Source organism: Miscanthus floridulus, chromosome 1, assembly GCF_019320115.1.
Source record: "Miscanthus floridulus cultivar M001 chromosome 1, ASM1932011v1, whole genome shotgun sequence".
NCBI lineage: Eukaryota > Viridiplantae > Streptophyta > Magnoliopsida > Poales > Poaceae > Miscanthus > Miscanthus floridulus.
In genome coordinates, this window is record NC_089580.1 from 171,185,462 (window position 1) to 171,208,801 (window position 23,340).

At 41.9% G+C, this 23,340-nt stretch overlaps 1 pseudogene; it reads left to right on the top strand.

Annotated features, from left to right (window-relative positions):
• The first annotated feature begins 5,812 nt into the window (after positions 1-5,812).
• On the top strand, positions 5,813-20,316 carry LOC136502117 (ethylene-responsive transcription factor ERF014-like; annotated as a pseudogene).
• The last annotated feature ends 3,024 nt before the right edge of the window (positions 20,317-23,340 follow it).

The following is a 23,340-nucleotide window of genomic DNA, read 5'->3' on the forward strand; positions in this document are numbered from 1 at the left end:
TAGTTAGAAAATAATCTATATATTTTTTAACTCATATTAACTTGAGATATAGATTTGATATGGAAATAAATGACATCATCGTTTTTTGCATAAATGTATATGTGGCGCGAATGATGTCATGCGTCCTGAGTGTATACATTGTGTTAGGTTTTCTATTTAAAAATGGCATAAATGGATTACTTAGAAGCACATATAAAAATAATTTAGGATTTTTCTTTCTATAAATGGTAGATATAGGTAATTTAGGTGCGATATATAAAGGGTTAGGTTATCTTATGGCGGGGAAGAATAATTTAGATGCAATTTTAGGAGGTTAATTTAGATTGTTTTTCATAATGTCATATATGATATTAATTCAGTTTATATTTTCCAATGGAGAAGATGAGTAACTTAGATGCAAATTTAGGGAGTTATTATTATTTTCTACAATGGCATTGGCAGGTAAATTAGATAGAAATTAAGGAGTGACTTTAGGTTATTTTTCATAATGACAGAGATAAATAAATTGTATATAGATTTAAGGGGTTATTTTGAAGTATTTTCATAATGATGAAGGTGGGTGGGTAATTCTTTTTAAAAATTGAAAAGATCACATCGTTATTGTCGACCGCAATTAGAGTATATTGAATCGATGGATGGATGGATGTTTCTGATGTTTGTAAAATTATCTATGATTTATCCTTTTTTCTATCGTGTCTAATGCGGATACTTCAAAAGTACTCTCCGACTAGTAACATAATCATTGAACCCCAGCAAGTTTATTGTTGTAAAGTTTAAAGCATAGATATGTAAGATTTACTCTCTCCAGTTAATAAATAAAACTTACCAGTCATTGATCTCCTATAAAACTTACCACCCCCTAGTACTCTCTCCAGTTAATAAATAAACAAACATTTCATTCTGACATAGCACGTTCCTTTTACTTCGGTTAAACTTTGAACAATGATATCTTCTGAAACAGGCCATATCATCGGTTTTTTTTCTTAATAACAAGTCGATGTCATGATTTTACTACATTTTATTATAAATAATAATATAATGACGATCGGTGTTCAAAGTATTGTTTTCACTATCGTGATGATATGATGTCTAAAATAACAAACGTGTATTTTACACCGCATGTTTTTACTACTACCGTACGTGTGTGTTCGACGAACTCAACCAAGAAGTTAGGCCCTGTTTGCTTTCATGCTCCTAAATAGGCAGCTAAACTGCTTTCTAAATTTTAGTAACACCATGTTTAGTTAGGTGACTAAATCTGATATGTACATATTTATAAAGACTAAAATACCCCTCATTAATGCTAACTTGGTGCCCTTGGCATTTGGCGTCAATGGTGCCGCGCTGCTGGCTCCCGCTAGCGCCGCTGCCTCCCGCGTGCGGCCTTGGCGCCAAAAGCACGCCTGGCTTGCTGCTTTGCTTGGCTGCACGCCAGCGCTGCTTGCAGCTCTGCTTGACTGCTATGGTAGCTGTTTGCCGCAATGTACATTCTCACAAATAATGTTCAAATGGTTTACAAAAAACTTCATAATTACAAACCATGGCGCTGCTATGACCTTACAAACCAACCATTCGCTTTCCAATCACGAAATTGATTCATATTTTTATTTTCGTCTCCAAAATGTGTGGTGCCTCTAGTTGCTTGAGTTGAAGTTCCTTCCTCTATTGGTATATAGTTTTCATCTTGATCACACAAGTCAAAGAGGCCATCCATCATACCACTCTGTCTAATAAAATTGTGCAGTGCCATGGACGTCATTATTATTTTGCTTTGCTTTGCCATGGGAAAACTAGACAAATCCAACAAAATTCTCCACTTTATTTTTAGGACTCCAAAAGACCTCTCTATAACATTTTTAAGTGAAGAACGTATGTAATTGAACAACTCTTTTTTACCTCTAGGTGCAGGCCCTTCTCTCCATTCGGGGACATGGTATTTTGTATCTTTATATGGTGCAAGAAAACCTGCTCAATTTGGGTATCCAGAGTCAACAAGATAAAATTTATCTACACAACGCAATACTTTTGTAAGTAACATGGCATACTATGACAAAGACAATGAAGAAATGTAAAAGCCCATACATACCTAGAGGTGGATGTAGAAACTTGTCACCAAATTTCTCAAGTGCATCATTGAACACCCTCATATTATGAACTGATCCTGGCCATCCAGCTAGAACAAAAGTAAATCTCATATCAAAGTTGCATATGGCTAACACATTCTGCGTGGTGATTCCTTTCCTTCCTGTGTACTGGACTACCTTCTCAGTTGGCATAGTGATAGGTACATGTGTCCCATCTATAGCTCCAGTGCATTTATCAAAGTACGGAGCAAACCGAGGAGATTGTAACCTTCTATGAATAGTTAAAAATTATGGATCCTTTGGCCTAATGATATCAATTGCTAGCTTCATCATACTAGACAGTACCTTATCAAACTTGTTGCTACATGTCCCTAGTGACCTCTCAAATCTATCATCGGCTTGTCTCTTGTATTGAGGGGCACCACACATCCACAAAACATGTTGCTAGAGCCTCTATAGAAGTTATTTTTGTAGTGGACTACAAACCTATCTCTCAACTAGCAAAGTATGAAGGCTATAAAAAACATCGATGTGCATCCTAAACATATTATAGCATTATGTCCTTTGTCCTAGGGTTCTCATAGTCCATTAATATCCAGTTTTAAGTGGGACTCTATAACCAGCCTTGTTCATGAATTTGTCACAGTGGTACATACCTAGCAATAGCACAGCAGTAGCAATCCTTCTCCTCTTCTGCTGACACCTAGCAGCATGCATCATCAAACATGCTTCCTCATTATTAGTGTAGTCCCCTTCATCATCAACATCTGACCAATCATCATTAGTACTCCACTTGTCATTTGAGTCTTTAGTAGGGGCACCATCATCATCAGATCCTACACCAGCATCAGCCACTCCAGTAGCAGCCCCTACACTAGCATCAGAAAGTCCAGTATGATCCACTCCAGCAACAAATCCCACTTCAAATGCTCCCTGGTCATCATAAGAAAAAGATGTTAAAAGAGCATTGAATGTTGACATGAACAAATATACTTGGGCAGCATCACAACAACATCAACAATAATGGCAGCAATACCCATTACATTATTCAACTAGCATTACAAGGTCCAAACATAAACCATGGTTCATTACAATTACATAGTTCATCATAAATTTAAGGCCCTAAGCAAAATAAAATTTAGGCTACCAAACTAGAGACTCCAGCTGTCAAGTCTTCTGCCATTCTATCCTATCCTCCTCAAGCATTGTGGGCAGCCCTCCTCAACCATGTCATCCTTTGCTCATTTGTATTAAGGCCACTAAACACCAACCCGTTATAGCTACTTCTAAACATCATGGTAGCCACATAGTACTCATTTGAAGCTTTATCTACCCTAGCCTCCACAACCAAATTGAGGCACCTAGCAACATCATCAACTCTGACTTGCTTTGCTTTTGCAGCTTCCCCTCTCTTGCTCTATGATATTCACTCCAATGCATTGACTTCTTTCTCAGCAACAATCTCCAATTGAGTGACCAGCCCCTGCATGATAACATTCATTGGAACTTTTTTTGTTCTTGCTAGGACTTGAGGCTGTGTTAGTTGTGCTGCTTGCCCTCTTGTGGCTGTTTGTGATACTTGGTGAACTAGTCTATAAGCCACAGTCGTCTAGAGTAGCAGCACCATCTTCATCATCCTCATCTATCCCTGTGTCTTCATCATGGCATGATAGCCCAGGGATGGTGGCAGTGGAGCCATCAACAGCAGTGTTCTAGAAGAGCTCAACCATCTAGGGAAAGAATCTAGGCAACCCATACATGAATTTCCTATACTCTGGCTTCTTCTAAAAAATCATAAGAATCCACTGTTAGCACAAACCAATATGAAAGTAGAACAAGCAAACAAATTATTAGGCATAAAGATTACCCTGGTATGTCTATCCCACCAAGATAGAGGTGCATCTATCCCTTTGTTTTCTTGGCGGCCAACACCTGTTTGTAGTTGTGCCGACTTGTAGAAATTGTACATGGTCTTGAGCTGGATAAATCTATTCTTCATACATCTAAGATCATGCTTTAGGCTAGTCTATTGCTCATAGAACTCTCTCAAATTATCATAATCTCTCCTTGTCATTGTCCCCTTACTTGTATTGCCCTTTCTCATTTCATCAATAGCAAGACAAGAGAACACAAACGTATTTGCATCGAACCAATTTGCCTTGTCAAACTAGTAGAGAAGCAGATCAGAGAACAAGAGACAAAAATTGAAATAGACAGATATAGATCAAACAAATACACAATACTACATGAAATATGTACACACTTCAATAACAAACAACTAAACAGTAGTAGTTCGTACAAACTTATAGATCAAATAAATACAACCTAACACACACATGTAGATCAAACAGATTAGACAAATAAACACCTGTACATCAAACAAATAAAACCTAATAGATCATATCAATGAAAAGTATGAGAATCTAGCCAAAAACAAACATGCAAAACCATAAATAAGACATGCATAACATAAATAATAAACAGAGCAAAGTACAAATTAGATCAGAGAACAAGCTCACCTCGGGCGGGATATCATCGTCATCTTCTAGCTCTGTTCCTTTAGTTGGAGGATACGAGCTGCCCGAAGCAACTGTTCCACGCATCCTAGCTGCCGGCGCGCGGGCACGGCCACCACCGGTTTCCACCCTGGAGCGACACACGGCAGCGCGAGAAGCCGGGCGTTTCCTAGATTCGGTCGCTCCTGCAGTTGGCCGAGGAGGAACAAATCCTCTAGCATCGGATCTTGCGCCAATGCGAAGAGGAAGAAGCCCTCTACCGTCGGGAGCGAAGTCACCTTAGAGGAGCCCCTAGTAAGAGCCCATGTAGGGGAAGCCGACAGCGTTGGTGTTCAGATCCAGCCCCTCATGCCGCATCGAGCGGAGGAGCCTACACCATACGATGGCACTTGGGAGAAGACGCCGAAGTCACCAGCGATGGGGGGGAACGATAGACCAGAGCCATTCAGATCCACTGGATAAGAGGACTACGAGTAATAGTCTGTATACTTGGACCCATGGCCATCCATGGCAGAAGCAATGAGCGATGGAGCTGCTATGCTAGCGGAGGGGTTGAGAGGAGTGGCAGTGGCGTGGAGCGAAGTGGTGGCGACGGCAGGGAAAGTAGAGGAGAGCAAGTGCGAGAGGGAGAGAGTGAGCTATGAGTGAGGGGGTACCGGTGCGCTCGGATAGGGCGCATTGATGAAGAGCAAGCCCTGTCTAGATGTGGTTTTAGGAGCTGCTAGTAAGGTTTTGGTGACTAGCTAACTAAAGGTTGTTTAGTCTCTTTTAGTAAAGGTGTTTAACAAAAAAAGTTATTAAAAGAGATTAAAAGCTACTAAATTTAGGAGGTGTTAGGTGAACCAAACACCCCCTGTTACAGCATAGATTTGTCCCCATTCGTATGTGAATGATCTAATAACTAGATTAGAAAAGTGGAGCATCAAAGAAGTACACACTTGGTTAAAAGGAGGGTGGCATGACACCTAAGGACGCGCGTCTCCCAAATCGGTAACCCAAACCCTTTCTCCATAGGACCACACGGTGTGGGTGTGTGTGATCATTTGCTTGCGCGTGCACACTGGTAGGCTGCCTTTCGCACTTGAGCTCGACGCCACTATATATACCAGTCGACTTGCTCACGCATCAGCGTGTCAACCTCAGTCCCTTCCCCGCCCAAGGCACGAACAGAGAAAGATCTAAGCGACGCCGTGGCGAACGGCAACATATATAATGGTGAAGAACCCAGGCAGCAATGGTGTCCTCACATCGACCGCCTTTTTTGACAACAAGCTAGCCAGGCCGGAGAGCGGAGTAGGCGGCAAGACGGTGGCTGTAACACCTCGGGTGTTTAAATACTAAAACCTGACATGTCATCATATGCATTGCAAAGTATTTGGCATTTAGTGAAAACTTTGAGATGCATACACTAAAACAAGTGTATAATGATGTGGTATGTGTTGAATTGTATTGTTTAACTCAAGTTCAAAGTTTGTTTGGATTTTGAATTTTTGAGAAAACCCTGATTTTCAGCATTTAAATCCTACCCTGAAAACTCATTTCAAAATCTAAGCATATTTTGGGGTTGAGCCCAAAAGCAAAAGTGTAGAGCTTGTCAAGTTATACAAAGTTTGTTTTTGGAGATTTCAAAGTTGTTATGAAAAATTTGGAGTAATTCAAAAAGGCGTAATTCATTAAATGTCACTTATTTGAATTCAAAAGTTCATTTTAAAATGTACACCGAATTTAGGGTTGGTTATAAAAGCAAAGTTGTAGAACTTTGAATTTTGAACAACTTTTATTTTTGGAGATTTTTGAGTTGTTACATAAATTTGGGAGTAATTTGAATTTGAAAACGAAGGGCAATTCTATAAATTTTGTGAATAGTGTTCACCGTCTAATCTACATTGCCGGCAGGCCTTCTTCGGCGTTCCAGGTGCGTCGTGGCCATCTTTGGCGTGGTGCTGGCATAGGAACGACTCCTGCATGGCTTCTCTATGCTTCTTGGTCGGTCTTTATAGCCAGAGCATCGCCGTCGTTCTTCTCTTCTCTTCCTCTGTTTTCTTCTGTCGCCACCGTCCATCTCCGGTGAGCTTGTGCCGTCGTCTCAGCGCGTTCCAGTCACCGCAAAAGCTTGCTATAGCTCTACCTTGTCCTTACGCGCCCAGCCAACCCACCAATTTAGCTTGATTTCGCTGGGAAACTACTGTGCGTGCTCTTCTTCCTTGCGACCGACAGCGTCGCCGTCGCGCTCGCCTCACCGTGGCCAGAGCTCCACAGTGCGCCTCTGCCCCTGCTGAGTCTTGCTTTAGCTTAGCCACGATGCCGTAGTACTCTATGACCCATTGTTTTCTCATTTTGACCACCACAGCTACCGGAGCATCGCCACCGACGACGGTCTGCTTCGCCGTGCCTGCTCGGAACGTCGACCCACCTCTCCAGTGCTCCTCCAGCCTTGTGCTCTACTTAGTCACGTTTGGGGTGAGCTGTTGGTGCTTCCTAGGCCATCTGTTTAAACTTTACAAGTCTCACATCGCCAGCGTAGCGTAGCCGTGCTGTCGTAGCCGCCATGGTTGGTGTAGTGCTCGGTCCAGTCCATAGCTAGCCCGGCTTGTGCCCCAAATTGATGCGCTTAGTTGAGGGTAGTGTTTTGGTATCTTGGTCGTCACCGTTGATCTCGCCGTCGGCGAGATATCGCCAGTCAGAGCCGTCACCGCCGTGGTCAACCGCGCGAGGTTAGGGATGACAAGTGGGATCCAATGTCAGTGACTGCGTAGTTCAAAATGAATTTCTGTTTTTCAGATTTGAATGAATAGTGTCTATTTTTGTGTAGATTTATTTAGAGCTCCAATAATTATGAAAATTTTTGTGTGACTCCTCTGTAATGTATATTATTTAAGAAAAATATGAAATGCTATTTTTTAGCACTTTTTGAATGTGATGAAAATTGCTTAATTTATTAATAAATGGATTTCCATGATTTTTCTAGGCTTATTTAATTGTCCAAAAATTATGAAATTTGTTTTGCCACTTACTTATCATGTAATGAACATTTACAAAAAAATTTGGGTCAATTGGAACAAGTTGATTTATTTCATAATTCTTAATTAAATAATTAATTCATAAAAGCAAATAGTAACTTTTCATGATTTAAGTTTAGATTGAATTTTTGATTGAGTGATGTCCTTGGGTCATTAGTTGGTAATGATCTTTGGCAATTGATGTAAGTAGTACAAAAAAGATTTGGTTAGTTTGACTTGCAACTGTACCGAGAAGGAAAGTTGTATTCGAATTGTTAATTTTTGCATCCATCATCGAGCATCATGTTTCGTATTCTGCATCATGTTAAACATGGTATTTGTTACTACATGAAGTGAACGAAGGTGAACCCATGATAGTTAATCAAGTTGCTGAGGAAGTTAGTCCGTCTGTTGAGGTCGGATCAAATACTTATGAAACGTCGTAGGAACCGGATTTTTCCATCAACAAAGGCAAGCCCCGGATACATACAACCCTACCTTGTGTTTTACAAATTAATTTCGCTTTTGCTTTTCTATACTGCATTAAGTGATTAGGGGTCAAGTGGAAACCTAATTGGTGCATTACCAACCTTGTTTTGTTCCATATCTACCTTGTTACCTGTTTATTCGTAAATGACTAGTTATGCTTAGTCATGCTTAGTCAGGTGATTACCTGTCACCTAAAAATTTTAAATGGATCTTTGGCTACTTATGTGAACATAAAATATGAACTTGTGGAGTAATAAATCTAGACCGAGCGGACTCGGTGTGTGTGAGCCACAAGACATGGAGGTCTTATGAGCGGGTACTTTCCATCTATGTCGATTAAGGTCCGTACCATTATTGAATTGCATGAGGTGAGACTTTGTAGTACTAACCACATACTCCGGTAAGCCTTAACCTAGCGATTCTAGTACAAGAATGGCTACTCGCGCACTAGGAATGGAGAGATGGCGGGAATAGCATGTACCCACATGGCCATGGGCTGGAATGGTGGAGTACTATATTCTCGGGTGGCGCGGACCCGTTCTTGTTCTAGAGGACCTGAGGGTAGGTTGGTATATGTAGGTTGGGGGCCTGCATATGTCATGTGGTCTGGAATCCCCAGCTAGGTTTATAATTGGTTCAAATCGTCGTTGCTCCTCGGTTATAGAGACTCAACTCACTGTTCATCATCGTAGTATTAATAACTGGAATTTGAGTAAGGTTTGAGAAAGAGATGGATATGAAGTTCATGATCTCATTACGGATCATGGCAGATTCATATGTGGTACTTAGAAAGTTTTACCTTTGAAGTAAAGAATTTGGTTAAAGAGCTTTTACGCAAAAGAACTTTGATTATTGCTAAAGCCATACCTTGAATCCCTGAGCCTGCATTCCTGAGTCTTCTCAGTTTTATTTCAGTTAAGTCTTGTTGAGTACTTTTGTACTCAGGGTTCATTGACCCTTGTTGCAGGTGAGCCTCATGAGCAGATCTATTTTGGATCGTGCTGCATGACTATTGTTCGATCTAACGATGAGAAGTAAATGGGTGGCCCTTGGGCAGGGCAGTTTTATTTTGTGTGTTATGTTTATGTTAATTATGCCACTCCACTACTAATATGGTTTGTAATAATTATCGAACTTAGTTTGTAAGGTTTGAAACAACTGGTTTATAAACTAAGATATCGTAAGACTTTCGCTATTTTACTCTGATGTCTATATTTGAATAAATGTTGTAATACTGCAATGACTCTGTAATGTGATCCTGCTCGGAAATCATGGATGATTCGGGGTTCCCCGAGGACACCCGACAGACTTCTTAAGTTACCAGGAACATATGCATAGTTGTCAAAGGTCATTGGACAGTGACAAGTGCATGTGGATCCTATAATTTAGGAAGTTCTACCACAGAATGGTATCAGAGCGATCGTTACAAGGTTTTTGTTGTATTGTTTTACAAAAACTTCAAAATGATTTGGGATGACTAAATTTAACTTGATAATTTGGTCCAAATTGCTTCTAACTTATCTTATTTTTTTCTCACCATTCCTTATTTGATTAAAAAGGTTTTGTGTGGTGGAGTAGTAATCTTACTATGCCCTATATAAAAACAAATGTTGTTTATGTGCATTATAAGCTTTGATGTTTTTGATCGTAAGAATGATTCATGCATCATGATTAATTCACTCATTACTTCCTTCACCTTTTAGTCTGGAGTTGAGTAGTGAGTCTAGTTTGAGTAATGTAATCCATCTTAGTTGCTCTTTAGACTTTGATCAAATGGTCTTACTTGGATTAAATTGGCTTCCTACAGTATGGCTCGTACCAAGATGATGCCCGTAAGTCCACTAGACCCAAAGGAGTTCCTCGTCACCAACTTGCCCCTAGGAATAATGGTGCTAGCAGTAGCAGCTCTAGGCCTGATCCCTAGGCAGAGATACAGAGCATTTCTACAGAATTAGCACAAGCTACTAGAGATAGGGCTTTGGATGCTATACAGGTAGGAGAATTGCAGGATCAATTGAGGCGTCTCACCACCGCGCATAGGAACTATGAACATATGTTGGTTCGTATGGTGGAAGTAAGGAATGAAGCTTGGCATAGAGAAAATGTAGCTAGAGCTAAAACTCATGAGCTAGAATTCTATGTAGAAGATTTAGAAGAACATAATACTTATCTACATGAGGAAGTTCATAGGCTTAGCAATCTACTAAATCCAAATCATGAGCCCCAAGCTGATGCCATGGACCCTGGTGTCATCCTTGCTGATGATGACGAATCAGAAGAGGAAGAAGAAGATCCTGAAGAATTAGTAATGATCGATGAAAGTGATAATGAAGGTGGTAATATTTCTGGAATGGATACCGAGCCTAAAGTTTGAAGTAATCAAGGACAGGAGTAGAATTGTATAATAGTTAGTTTTAGTTAAGTTATGTAGTCTTGTTTTGGTATTTGTGGGTCTGTGTTTATATTAGTAAACCCTATGTAATGTGTCTGGAGTAAGCTTTTGTGCAATTCAATCAAGACTTGTGAATAAAGTTTGGTTTGTCATGAGCAGATGCGTCATACGCGGGGTTCGTATATTCCGAGAACTTCATAAGATGAGGATGGTATTCTAGATCTGCCACCAGTTTGATGAGTACAGGCCCGATCTTCCGAGAGGTAGCCGGTAAGTTCGATTTGTGGAGATCTCGACGTTGGCGATCCGGCTTCAAATCAGACACGATTCGAACCCTGCAACCGTTACACCACCGCTCCGTTGGTTATCAACCAAGCACAACTTGATTGACCTCGCCAAGAAGGCTTTTCCTGCAAGCGAATCGAAGAGCACAAGCAAGAAGGTAAAACACGCAATCTGAAATTGCAAATATGAATGACGCGAATATCAATAGAGGGTTCAAGAACTCGGTTCCAAAGGACTAATCGACACAGTGGAGGAGATCAAGAACAGGGGCCCTAGATCACTGTAAAAGGATTTGTCACCACAGTTACAATGAACGATTCAGTTTCTCGAGGGAAAACTAAACTCTAAACAAAACCCAATTGTGTAGCAGCGGCGGCGGCTGTGTTTATAGTCTAAGACTCGACCTAGGGTTGGGGACGGCCAGGGGTTGGGCGCCCACAACTTGGGCTTAAGGCCCGACACGATACATGGCCAAGTTGGCCCAAATAGGTGACACGGCACCTTGCCGTGGTCACACAGAATGATCCACGGACCTTCTGGAGCTGGGACCAGATCCAAAACGACGGCATCGTCGTCCCCTTTCCAACACATCCAAGAACGGCCCGTTTCGATGTCGTATGAGGAAGTTATGACCGAAACAGTAACGACGTGTCTGCTGAATCCGAGGACGACGTGGCAGCTGAGTTGGAAACGAATTGCAACTTGGGGAAGACCATGGCGTCGGTGTGTCCAGCGTGGCGATGTCCTCATCACAGTTCCAACAAATCTGGCTGATGCTATAACCGCACTTGTTAATGTGACGGTCGAAAATTCTCGTTTGCTTCATGAGATAGCTCAGAGTAATCAGAATCAGATGCACGGAAACCGTGGTCGCCACCATAACAGACAGGAGGCTACATATGTTGATTTTACAGACACAAGACCACCGGTGTTTACCAAGGCAGATGAACCATTGGAGGCTGATGACTGGCTTCAAACCATGGAACAGAAATTTGATCTTATTCCATGCACGGAGTATCAGAAACCTACGTTTGTCGCCCAGCAACTTAGAGGAGTAGCAAGTGCTTGGTGGGCAAACTTAGTGGCTATGCAACCAGCTGGCATTCCAATAACTTGGGCTGAGTTCCATACTGCCTTTAGAGCCCATTATATCCCTGAAGGAGTTATGGCTATGAAGCTAGATGAATTCTTTGCTTTGAAGCAAGGAGATCAAACCATGATGCAGTATGTGGGAAGATTCAATCACCTATCATAATATGCATCTAAGCATGTCAATACTGATGCCAAGAAGAAGAGGTGGTTTATGAGAGGCCTGAATACCAAATTGTAGACTATGATGACCACTTGTACCAATATCACTTACCATGAAGCAGTAAATATTGCAATTGCTTCAGAGGCAAAGTATCGGCAGCATAAAGAGCTCAAGAAGAAAAAGAGTATGCCATCTAGATCTTTTGGGGGGAAATCAGAAGAGGCAGAGGGTGATTTATCATCCAGTACATCATAATCGTCCTCCTTATCGTCCGTCGTAGTCTCAAGCTGGGCAATAGTCAAATGTCCATCCTACTATAACCTACCCGAATTCACAGTCGACCAATGCTCCTGGTGGCAATGCTCCAACGTCCTAGGGTCACAACTATCCATGTTACAATTGTGGAAGGACTGGTCATTTCTCCAGGGAATGTCCATATCCCAGGTAGGCTAATCAAAATTATCAGAAGGCCCCTGCCAATCAACAACAGGGTCAGGCACCAAACAAGAACCCCAATCAGAATGCTTAGATGGGCAAAGATGAGAGGAAGACAGGACGGGTGTTCTATATTCAAGCTAGAGAAATTCTGAAAGGGGAGCCAGTGATGATGGATATGTTTCCTGTTGCCAATCACCCTGCAGTTATACTTTTTGATTCTAGAACATCGCATTCATTCATCAATAGAACATTTGTCGTGAAGTATGAAATTTCAATTGGGGCAACAAAGGAAAGTTTCTTTATACAGTCGTCCGAGGGACGTCTGTGTACTAAGGAAATGGTATACCAGGTACCAGTAAACCTGGGTGGGTATATTTTTCCCACTACCATGATTATCCTTAAGGATCAGGATATAGATGTAATCTTGGGAATGAATTGGATGTATCAGCATAAGACTGTTATAGATGCTTTGAATAGGACATTAAGGGTGAGTTTGCCTGATAGTGATTCTCAACTTCTCATCCAACTTCCAACCTTAAGAAAATCAGTAGGCAAGATTTGTGCAACTGCTGTCAAAGAGATTAGAGATATTCTAGTAGTGTGTGAATTTCCGGATGTGTTTCCTGAAGATTTACCTGGTCTACCGCCTGATAGGTATGTTTAGTTTAACATAGAGTTGCAACCTAGAATAGCTCCGATTTCTCGGAGAGCTTATAGGATGCCACCTAAGGAATTGGCCGAGTTGAAGACTCAGTTGCAAGAATTGATTGAGAAGGGGTTTATCCAACCTAGTTCATCACCTTGGGGATGTCCGGCAATTTTTGTGAAAAAGAAAGATGAGACCCTGAGGTTATGTGTCGACTATCGTCCGTTGAATGAAGTGACCATCAAGAATAAGTATCCCTTACCTCAGATAGATTTGCTTTTTGATCAATTAGCCGGAGACAAAGTTTTTCCAAGATAGATTTGAGGTCAGGATATCACCAAATCAAGATAAAGCCTGAAGATATTCCCAAAACGACATTTACCATAAGATATGGATTATATGAATACTTGGTAATGTCTTTTGGTTTGACAAATGCTCTCGCTCATTTTATGTATCTGATGAACTCAGTATTCATGCCTGAGCTAGACAATTTTGTAGTGGTGTTTATTGATGACATTCTAGTATATTCCAAGAATAAGAAAGAACATGCGGAACATCTCAGAATTATTCTGACCCGCTTGAGAGAACATCAACTATATGCCAAGTTCGGCAAATGTGATTTTTGGCTTAAGGAAGTGCAATTTCTTAGACATGTCTTGTCAGCTGAAGATGTTGCAGTTGATCCAAGCAAAGTGAAGGATGTGCTTGATTGGAAACCGCCAACCACAGTTCATCAAGTTCGGAGTTTTCTAGGATTGGCAGGGTATTACCGTCAGTTTATCCCAGATTTCTCTAAAATATCAAAGTCCATAACTGAATTGTTGAAGAACCAAGTCAAGTTTGTCTGGTCATCTGATTGTGAAGAGGCTTTCCAGACTTTGAAGAGATTGTTGACCACTGCACCAGTATTAGCCCAACCTGATATCGAGAAGCTATTTGATGTTTATTGTGATGCTTTGGGTATTGGTATTGGATGTGTGTTGATGCAAGAAGGCTAAGTCATTGCTTATGCATCCAGGCAACTTAAGCAACATGAAGAACACTATCCAACTCATGATCTAGAGTTAGCAGCTGTGGTTCATGCTCTAAAGATTTGGCAGCATTACTTGCTTGGTAATATGTGCCATATTTATATAGACCACAAGAGCTTAAAATATATCTTTACTCAGTTAGAGTTGAACATGCGACAAAGAAGATGGTTAGAATTGATTAAAGATTATGACTTGGAAGTACATTATCACCCTGGTAAAGCAAATGTGGTTGCGGATGCCCTTAGTCGCAAAAGTTATTGCAATTGTCTGGCAGTGAGAACAATGGGTTTGACTTTATGCCAAGAGATGGAAAAGTTGAGTATAGGGGTGATTCAACAAGGAAGTTTGACCAACATAACTGTTAAAGCCACTATTCGAGACCAGATTATCGCTGCTCAGAAGGAAAATAAGGGTATAGCCCATATCAAGGAAAGAGTGAAGAATGGAAAAGTAGAATGCTTTAGCATAGATGATGAAGGTGTGCTATGGTTCAAGGATCACATGGTGGTACCAAAAGTTCCTGAGTTGCGGCAGTCAATTCTAGAAGAGGCACATGCTACTAGGTTATCTATCTATCCAAGAAGCAGCAAGATGTACCATGACTTGAAGCAAAGATTCTGGTGGACTAAAATGAAGATAGAGATTGCTAAATATATAGCAAAGTGTGATACTTGTCAAAAGGTGAAAGGTATACATTTGAGGTCTGCTGGTGAATTACAACCATTACATATTCCATCTTGGAAGTGGGAGGACATAAGTATGGACTTTATTGTTGGTCTACCCAAGACATCAAAGGGGTTTGACTCAGTATGGGTTATTGTAGATCGACTCACTAAGCCAGCACATTTTCTTCCTGTTAAGACTATATATCCTACGATCCAATATGCCAAGATGTATTTAGCAAGAATCATGAGCTTACATGGAATACCAAAGACCATAGTGTCAGATAGGGGTACATAGTTTGTCTCCAGCTTTTGGAAACACTTACATGCTTCATTAGGTACCAAACTTCTATACAGTACAGCTTATCATCCCCAGACTAATGGTCAGACTGAAAGAGTCAATCAAGTACTTAAAGATATGTTAAGATGTTGTGTTCTTAACTATTCCAAAAAGTGGGATGAATGTCTGCCTTTGGCCGAGTTCTCATACAACAATAGTTATCAGGAAAGCATTAGAATGGCTCCATTTGAAGCACTCTATGGTCATAGGTGCAGAACATCACTGAGTTGGTCTGAGCCTGGAGAAAGAAGATTCTTTGGGGTTGACCTTGTGAAAGAAACAGAAGACAAGGTTAAGCAAATCCAAAGTAATTTGAAGATAGCTCAATCCCGACAAAAGAGTTATGCGGATAGATGACGTAGACCATTAACATTTAACAAGGGGGATTTTGTATATTTGAAAGTGTCACCAATGAAGGGAGTTACCCGTTTTGGTGTTAAAGGAAAGTTGGCACATCGATATATTGGACCATATCAAATTTTGGAGAGGTATGGAAAAGTGGCATATCGCTTGAAATTACCTGAACATCTCGCAGCTATGCATGATGTGTTCCATGTTTCTTAATTGAAGAAGTGTCTCCGAGTGCCTGAGCAGAATGTTGAGGTTGAAGGAGTGGAACTTGAACCAGATTTGACTTATTCCGAATATCCTATCTGAGTTTTGGATCATAAAGATCATGTTACTCGAAGAAGGACAATCAAGTTCTACAAGATACAATGGAATCAACATTCAGAAGAAGAAGCTACTTGGGAATCAGAAGATTACTTACTAGAAAAATTTCCAGAGTTTCTTGCGTCAATATAGAATAATGTTAGTTAAGCTAGGTTGATACAAATTGTGTTTTGTAAAGGGACCTCAACTGTTTTATGGACAGATCTTGTATGTGTTCTCACAACACATTTCCTTTTCCATTACTTACCCTATGGCTTTGAATCTTGGGGCGAGATTTCTTTTAGGGGGAAGGATTGTAACACCTCGGGTGTTTAAATACTAAAACCTGACATGTCATCATATGCATTGCAAAGCATTTGGCATTTAGTGAAAACTTTGAGATGCATACACTAAAACAAGTGTATAATGATGTGGTATGTGTTGAATTGTATTGTTTGACTCAAGTTCAAAGTTTGTTTGGATTTTGAATTTTCGAGAAAACCCTGATTTTCAGCATTTAAATCCTACCCTGAAAACTCATTTCAAAATCTAAGCATATTTTGGGATTGAGCCCAAAAGCAAAAGTGTAGAGCTTGTCAAGTTATACAAAGTTTGTTTTTGGAGATTTCAAAGTTCTTATAAAAAAATTGGAGTAATTCAAAAAGGCGTAATTTGTTAAATGTCACTTATTTGAATTCAAAAGTTCATTTTAAAATTTACACCGAATTTGGGGTTGGTTATAAAATAAAAGTTGTAGAACTTTGAATTTTGAACAACTTTTATTTTTGGAGATTTTTGAGTTGTTATACAAATTTGGGAGTAATTTGAATTTGAAAACGAAGGGCAATTCTGTAAATTTTGTGAACAGTGTTCACCGTCTAAGCTACATTGCCGGCAGGCCTTCTTCGGCGTTCCAGGCGCATTGTGGCCGTCTTTGGCGTCGCGCTGGTGCAGGAACGTCTCCTGCATGGCTTCTCTATGCTTCCTGGTCGGTCTTTATAGCCATAGCATCGCCGTCGTTCTTCTCTTCCTCTGTTTTCTTCCGTCGCCACCGTCCATCTCCGGTGAGCTTGTGCTGTCGTCTCAGCGCATTCCCGTCGCCGCAAAAGCTTGCTACAGCTCCGCCTTATCCTTACGTGCCCAGCCAACCCACCAATTTAGCTTGATTTCACTGGGAAACTGCTGTGCGCGCTCTTCTTCCTCGCGGCTGGCAGCGTCGCCGTCGCGCTCGCCTCACCGTAGCCAGAGCTCCATAGTGTGCCTCTGCCCCTACTGAGTCTTGCTTCAGCTTTGCCACGATGCCATAGTACTCTATGACCCATTGTTTTCTCATTTTGACCACCATAGCTACCGGAGCATCGCCACCGACGACGGTCTGCTCCGCCATGCCTGCTCGGAACATCGACCCACCTCTCTAGTGCTCCTCCAGCCTTGTGCTCTGCTCAATCACGTTTGAGGTGAGCTGCTGGTGCTTCCTAGGCCATCTGTTTAAGCTTTACAAGTCTCACATCGCCAGCGTAGCGTAGCCGCACCATCGTAGCTGCCATGGTCGGCGTAGTGCTCAATCCAGTCCATAGCTAGTCCGGCTTGTGCCCCAAATCGATGTGCTTAGTCGAGGGTAGTGTTTTGGTACCTTGGTCGTCACCGTTGATCTCGCTGTCGGCGAGATATCGCTGGTCAGAGCCGTCAACGCCGTGGTCAACCGCGTGAGGTTAGGGATGACAAGTGGGACCCGATGTCAGTAACTGCGTAGTTCAAAATGAATTTCTGTTTTTTAGATTTGAATGAATAGTGTCTGTTTTTGTTATTTTTGTGTAGATTTATTTAGAGCTCTAAAAATTATGAAATTTTTTGTGTGACTCCTCTGTGATGTATATTATTTAAGAAAAATGTGAACTATTATTTTTCAGCACTTTTTGAATGTGATGAAAATTGCTCAATTTATTAATAAATGGATTTCCATGATTTTTCTAGGCTTATTTATTTGTCCAAAAATTATGAAATTTGTTTTGCCACTTACTTATCATGTAATGAACATTGACAAAAAATTTTGGGTCAATTGGAACAAGTTGATTTATTTCATAATTCTTAATTAAATAATTAATTCATAAAAGCAAATAGTAACTTTTAATGATTTAAGTTTAGATTGAATTTTTTATTGAGTGATGTCCTTGGGTCATTAGTTGGTAATGATCTTTGGCAATTGATGTAAGTAGTACGAAAAAGATTTGGTTAGTTTGACTTGCAACTGTACCACGAAGCAAAGTTGTATTCGAATTGTTAATTTTTGCATCCATCATCGAGCATCATGTTTCGTATTCTGCATCATGTTAAACATGGTATTGTTACTATGTGTAGTGAACGAAGATGAACACGTGATAGTTAATCAAGTTGCTGAGGAAGTTAGTCCGTCTGTTGAGGTCGGATCAAATACTTGTGAAACGTCGCAGGAACCAGATTTTTCCGTCAACGAAGGCAAGCCCCGGATACATACAACCCTACCTTGTGTTTTACAAATTAATTTCGCTTTTGCTTTTCTATACTGCATTAAGTGATTAGGGGTCAAGTGGAAACCTAATTGGTGCATTACCAACCTTGTTTTGTCCCATATCTACCTTGTTACCTGTTTATTCGTAAATGACTAGTTATGCTTAGTCATGCTTAGTCAGGTGATTACCTGTCACCTAAGAATTTTAAATGGATCTTTGGCTACTTATGTGAACATAAAATATGAGCTTGTGGAGTAATAAATCTAGACCGGGTGGACTCGGTGTGTGTGAGCCACAAGACATAGAGGTCTTGTGAGCGGGTACTTTCTGTCTGTGTCGATTAAGGTCCGTACCGTTGTTGAATTGCAAGAGGTGAGACTTTGTAGTACTAACCACATACTCCGGTAAGCCTTAACCTGGCGATTCTAGTACTAGAATCGCTACTCATGCACTAGGAGTGGAGAGATGGTGGGAATAGCGTGTACCCACGTGGCCATGGGCTGGAATGGTGGAGTACTGTATTTTCGGGTGGCACGGACCCATTCTTGTTCTAGAGGACCTGAGGATATGTTGGTATATGTAGGTCGGGGGCCTGCATATGTCGTGTGGTCTGGAATCCCCAGCTGGGTTTATAATCGGTTCGAATCGTCGTTGCTCCTCGGTTATGGAGACTCAACTCACTGTTCATCATCGTAGTATTAATAATTGGAATTTGAGTAAGGTTTGAGAAAGAGATGGATATGAAGTTCATGATCTCATTACGGGTCATGGCAGATTCATATGTGGTACTTAGAAAGTTTTACCTTTGAAGTAAAGAATTTGGTTAAAGAGCTTTTACGCAAAAGAATTTTGATTATTGCTAAAGCCATACCTTGAATCGCTGAGCCTGCATTCCTGAGTCTTCTCAGTTTTATTTCGGTTAAGTCTTGTTGAGTATTTTTGTACTCAGGGTTCGTTGACCCTTGTTGCAGGTGAGCCTCATGAGCAGATCTGTTTTGGATCGTGCTGCATGACTATTGTTCGATCTGACGATGAGAAGTAAATGGGTGGACCTTGGGCAGGGCAGTTTTATTTTGTGTGTTATGTTTATGTTAATTATGCCACTCCACTACTAATATGGTTTGTAATAATTATCAAACTTAGTTTATAAGGTTTGAAACAACTGGTTTGTAAACTAAGATATCGTAGGACTTCCGCTATTTTACTCTGATGTCTATATTTGAATAAATGTTGTAATACTGTAATGACTCTGTAATGTGATCCTGCTCGGAAATCGTGGATGATTCGGGGTTCCCCGAGGACACCCGACAGACTTCTTAAGTTACCAGAAACATATGCATAGTTGTCAAAGGTTATTGGACAGTGACAAGTGCATGTAGGTCCTATAATTTAGGAGGTTCTGCCACAGCGGCGGCGAGGCCATACAAGGGGGTGCGGATGTAGAGCTGGGGGTCGTGGGTGTCGGAGATCAGGGCGCCCAACCAGAAGCGCCGGATCTGGCTCGGCTCCTACGCCACGCCCGAGGCCGCGGCGCTCGTCTACGACGCCGTGCTGCTCTGCCTCAAGGGCTCCGACGCCGTCCTCAACTTCCCCACCTCATTACCCTCCTCGTCCACGTCCTCCTCCCACCGGCGTGCTGACAAGGACGATGACCCGGCTGCCGTCGGCGGCGTGTCACCGAGGTCCATCCTGCGTGCCGCGGCTGCGGCTGCCGTGGCGATCGACGACGCCGGCATGACCGCCAGCGCCGACGACAGGTGCTCTTCCAGCGCCTGCGCAACGACGCCGACGTCTGCCTCGCTGTCATCGACGCAGGGCAGCACCGATCACGTCCACCAGGAGCAGCACGCGACGACGACATCATCTGCCGTGGCCAGCATCGGCTCGCCGCCCGAGGGGGAGGAGCTGTGGACGACCTGGAGACATTCGCCTCGCCCGAGTTCATGGATCTGGTGGACACCGGCGCCGCGGCGCCGTTCTTGTCGACGTGGGAGGAGCCCGAGGACGACGGCGAGTTGATGAGGCTGTGGAGTTTCTGCTAGGCCTCTGCCTCTAAAGATCAACAAAATCGCTAAGCAGTGTTGCATGCACGCATTGCTTCGTATTTTTTTTCTTCTACCTGTCAGCATGACCTACAGCATTGCAAGGAGTACCTTAGCTAGGTGCATGCATGCCCAGCCAGCCAGCTTCCACGAAAGATTCTTTTGTTTTTTTTATAAGATAAAAAAGATAGATTTAATTTAATTATTTGTACTCATCTGAACAGTAAGTTCATGCATGGATTGTTGAGCGAGCGAGAGCATTGGATACTTTTGCTCGACTAGATTTGCCTCCATTTTGTTAAAGAATTACAATTCTCGTGATTGCTTAATCTAATCAGAAAGTGCTCGGAAGGACGCGCTTTGTGTCTCCGATATGATCCTGAGGAGGCTTCGCGTCTAAGCAGTTTGCAGTTGCACGCTAGCTGTGCTGTACCTGTGCTGCTGATCTATCATAGTTTTTGGTGTTGTAAAGGGGAATGCACACGCTGCTTTTGATCCAGCTCGAATCTAGCGCACCCGTCGTTCTCGTTTCCTTTCACGTGTACTAGTTTATTTAAGAGGTCTGCGGTTAATCGGCAATATGAAAAGGAAGGGTGCGTTCATCGGCAAAACTTCCCAGTCACACATAGTACCTGTTTACAACATCACGTCTGTCAAAATTCGTGCTACCTGGTGGGATTTTTTTTTAATTTTAACACTTTTTTTAAACTAATTCTAAATCTAATACTGTATGTTTTTTTTTCAAAACTAACACTTTTGGCCGCGCTATGGCAGGGAGCTGACGTGACGACGACCGGATCGGCTAACCGTTGACGTAGCGAGGCCTACCGTGCCACCGATCTTGGCGCGGCAGTGCCGCGCCCTGATCCGTGGCGCGGCAGAGCCATATAAAAAACCCGCGGCCAGTCCTGCCTGCCCGAGCAGCCTGGCCGTCCGCTCGCACCTGGCCGCCGCGCCCGCGTCCTGCCCGGCCCTCCGTTGCCGTCTCCCTCCCTTCCCTTCCATTCCCCGGACGCCTCCCTCCCTCCTTGTCCTCGTTCAACGTAATGACGTACTTTTTATTTTCGTTTGAATGGTGAATAGGAATATTATGAATAGGAGTTAAGGTTAGAAGGAACATTATGTTTGAGAACTATGGGCTACGGTTTGAAGGTTAATTATTTAGTTAGAAGTATATTTATTATGTATATTTTTGTTGCTATAAGTGTTGGTTATATTATTTTAGTTGCAATGCAAATGATTATATTTTACATTAATTTGCGTGGTTTTAATTGATGTTTAATTTGAACCGTTTTATTAGATGAAAGACATGTTTCGGGAGCAGTTGTGGCAAAAACGGTGTCGTCCTAGAGAATTGTACCCTGACGAGTCTAGCAAAAATGTCTCCGTCCCTCCTAAACTTCTTGTCCCTAACCGTGACTGTGGTCGTCCGGCTGACGTGTTTCAATCGAGACATGTGGACATAGCGGCTCGTTGCTTCTACACATGCAGTCGTTTTAATATAAGTAATTATTTCCGTATGTTTTTTTCGTTCATTTGTATTACTAGGTTACTAATATTTTGTTGGAATTTTGTTGTGTAGTCTCATAAAAGGTGCTTTTTCTTTCAGTAGATCGATGGTGCAGACAAGTTTGACCCCAGGTACCTCATTTTCGACGATTGGTGGAGAGGGCGACATCCACGAGAGCACTTCGAGTGGTGGGTTCCACCTCCCCCTAACCCCCTCCAATGACGGCTAAGGAGAAACACTTAGCCGCAGTTAAACGACTCGAGGAACCTCCTCTGTGCGATTGCGGAGATCGAGCTGTGATAAACCCTGAGAATACGTTGAAGTTTGTGTGTCCAAACAAGCATGAAGTAAGTGTAAAGTGTATTTGTTGAAATGTTGAGCTATATGTGTTCATGTACTAATGCCACCTTATTTAGGTGTATTCAATGGCGAAGTGTCGTTTTAAGGAGTGATTGTATGGTCCTATGAACCAATGGCCAGAAGAACCTCCAAAGGCAAAGCAAAAGAAAAAAGAAAGGTTAATTTACAAAGCACCTCCAGTCAAGTGCGAATGTGGTGTTAAATCCAACTACGGTCTAGTCCCTTCGGAGCTTGGAATAGGTTATTATTGCGGCCATATGGTTGACTATGATGAGGTTGGTTATTTTTGTGGTAACCATGAAATCATATTTTGTTTCTTTTGCTAAGACATATATGATATAATTTTTCGTTTGAACCGAGCACTAGGAAATGAAGGTGGGAATGTTATAATGGTCAAGCTAAGTTCTTGGATGAACTGAAGGGGAAGAAAGTAATTGCATGAAAGAGGGAATATGGATCTAACTATGTCAACCTATTCGTTAAACATCACAAAGACAAGATGTGTGAGTTTGTTAGACAGCGCGATATTTGTAACCCGATCGATGTTGTACTTGACAAATGAGGATTGGAGAGACGGATGACGTTAGAGGAGGAGAGGGCAAGGAAGGAGGCAAGGGAGGAGACAAGAGTACAGATGCAGGTCTTGAACGAGCATGTTGTTGCATTATGTGCCAGTGAGTGCTTGAAAGCCTATTTTTCGTTGCCTGATTTTAAATGTAATATAATCATATTGCTAACTGATTACATTTTATATATGAAGGGATTGGATGCAGCGAGGAACATGCTACAGAGGTGGCTCATGCAAGGTATGAGGAAAAGAAGTTAGATGAGCACAGAAAGTGAGTCTGATAAGGCGGAGGAGGCTGAGGACGACACTGGTAGACTGAGCGAGCTCATCGCTCTAGTAGAGGCGGGCTTACAGGCTGAGGAGGCTGAGGATGACACTGGCAGACTAAGCGAGCTCATTGCTTTAGTAGAGGAAGGCTCGTAGGCGGAGGAGGATGACGACACGTTCTTCACTCAGGCCACAGAGGCCGCTTACTGTAACACCCTAGGTGTTTAGGCTTCCACTAATTGCATGTCATTTCATAAACATGTGCATTAGCTATGTCATCATGTCATTATCTTTGAAACATACATATGCAACATTTTAA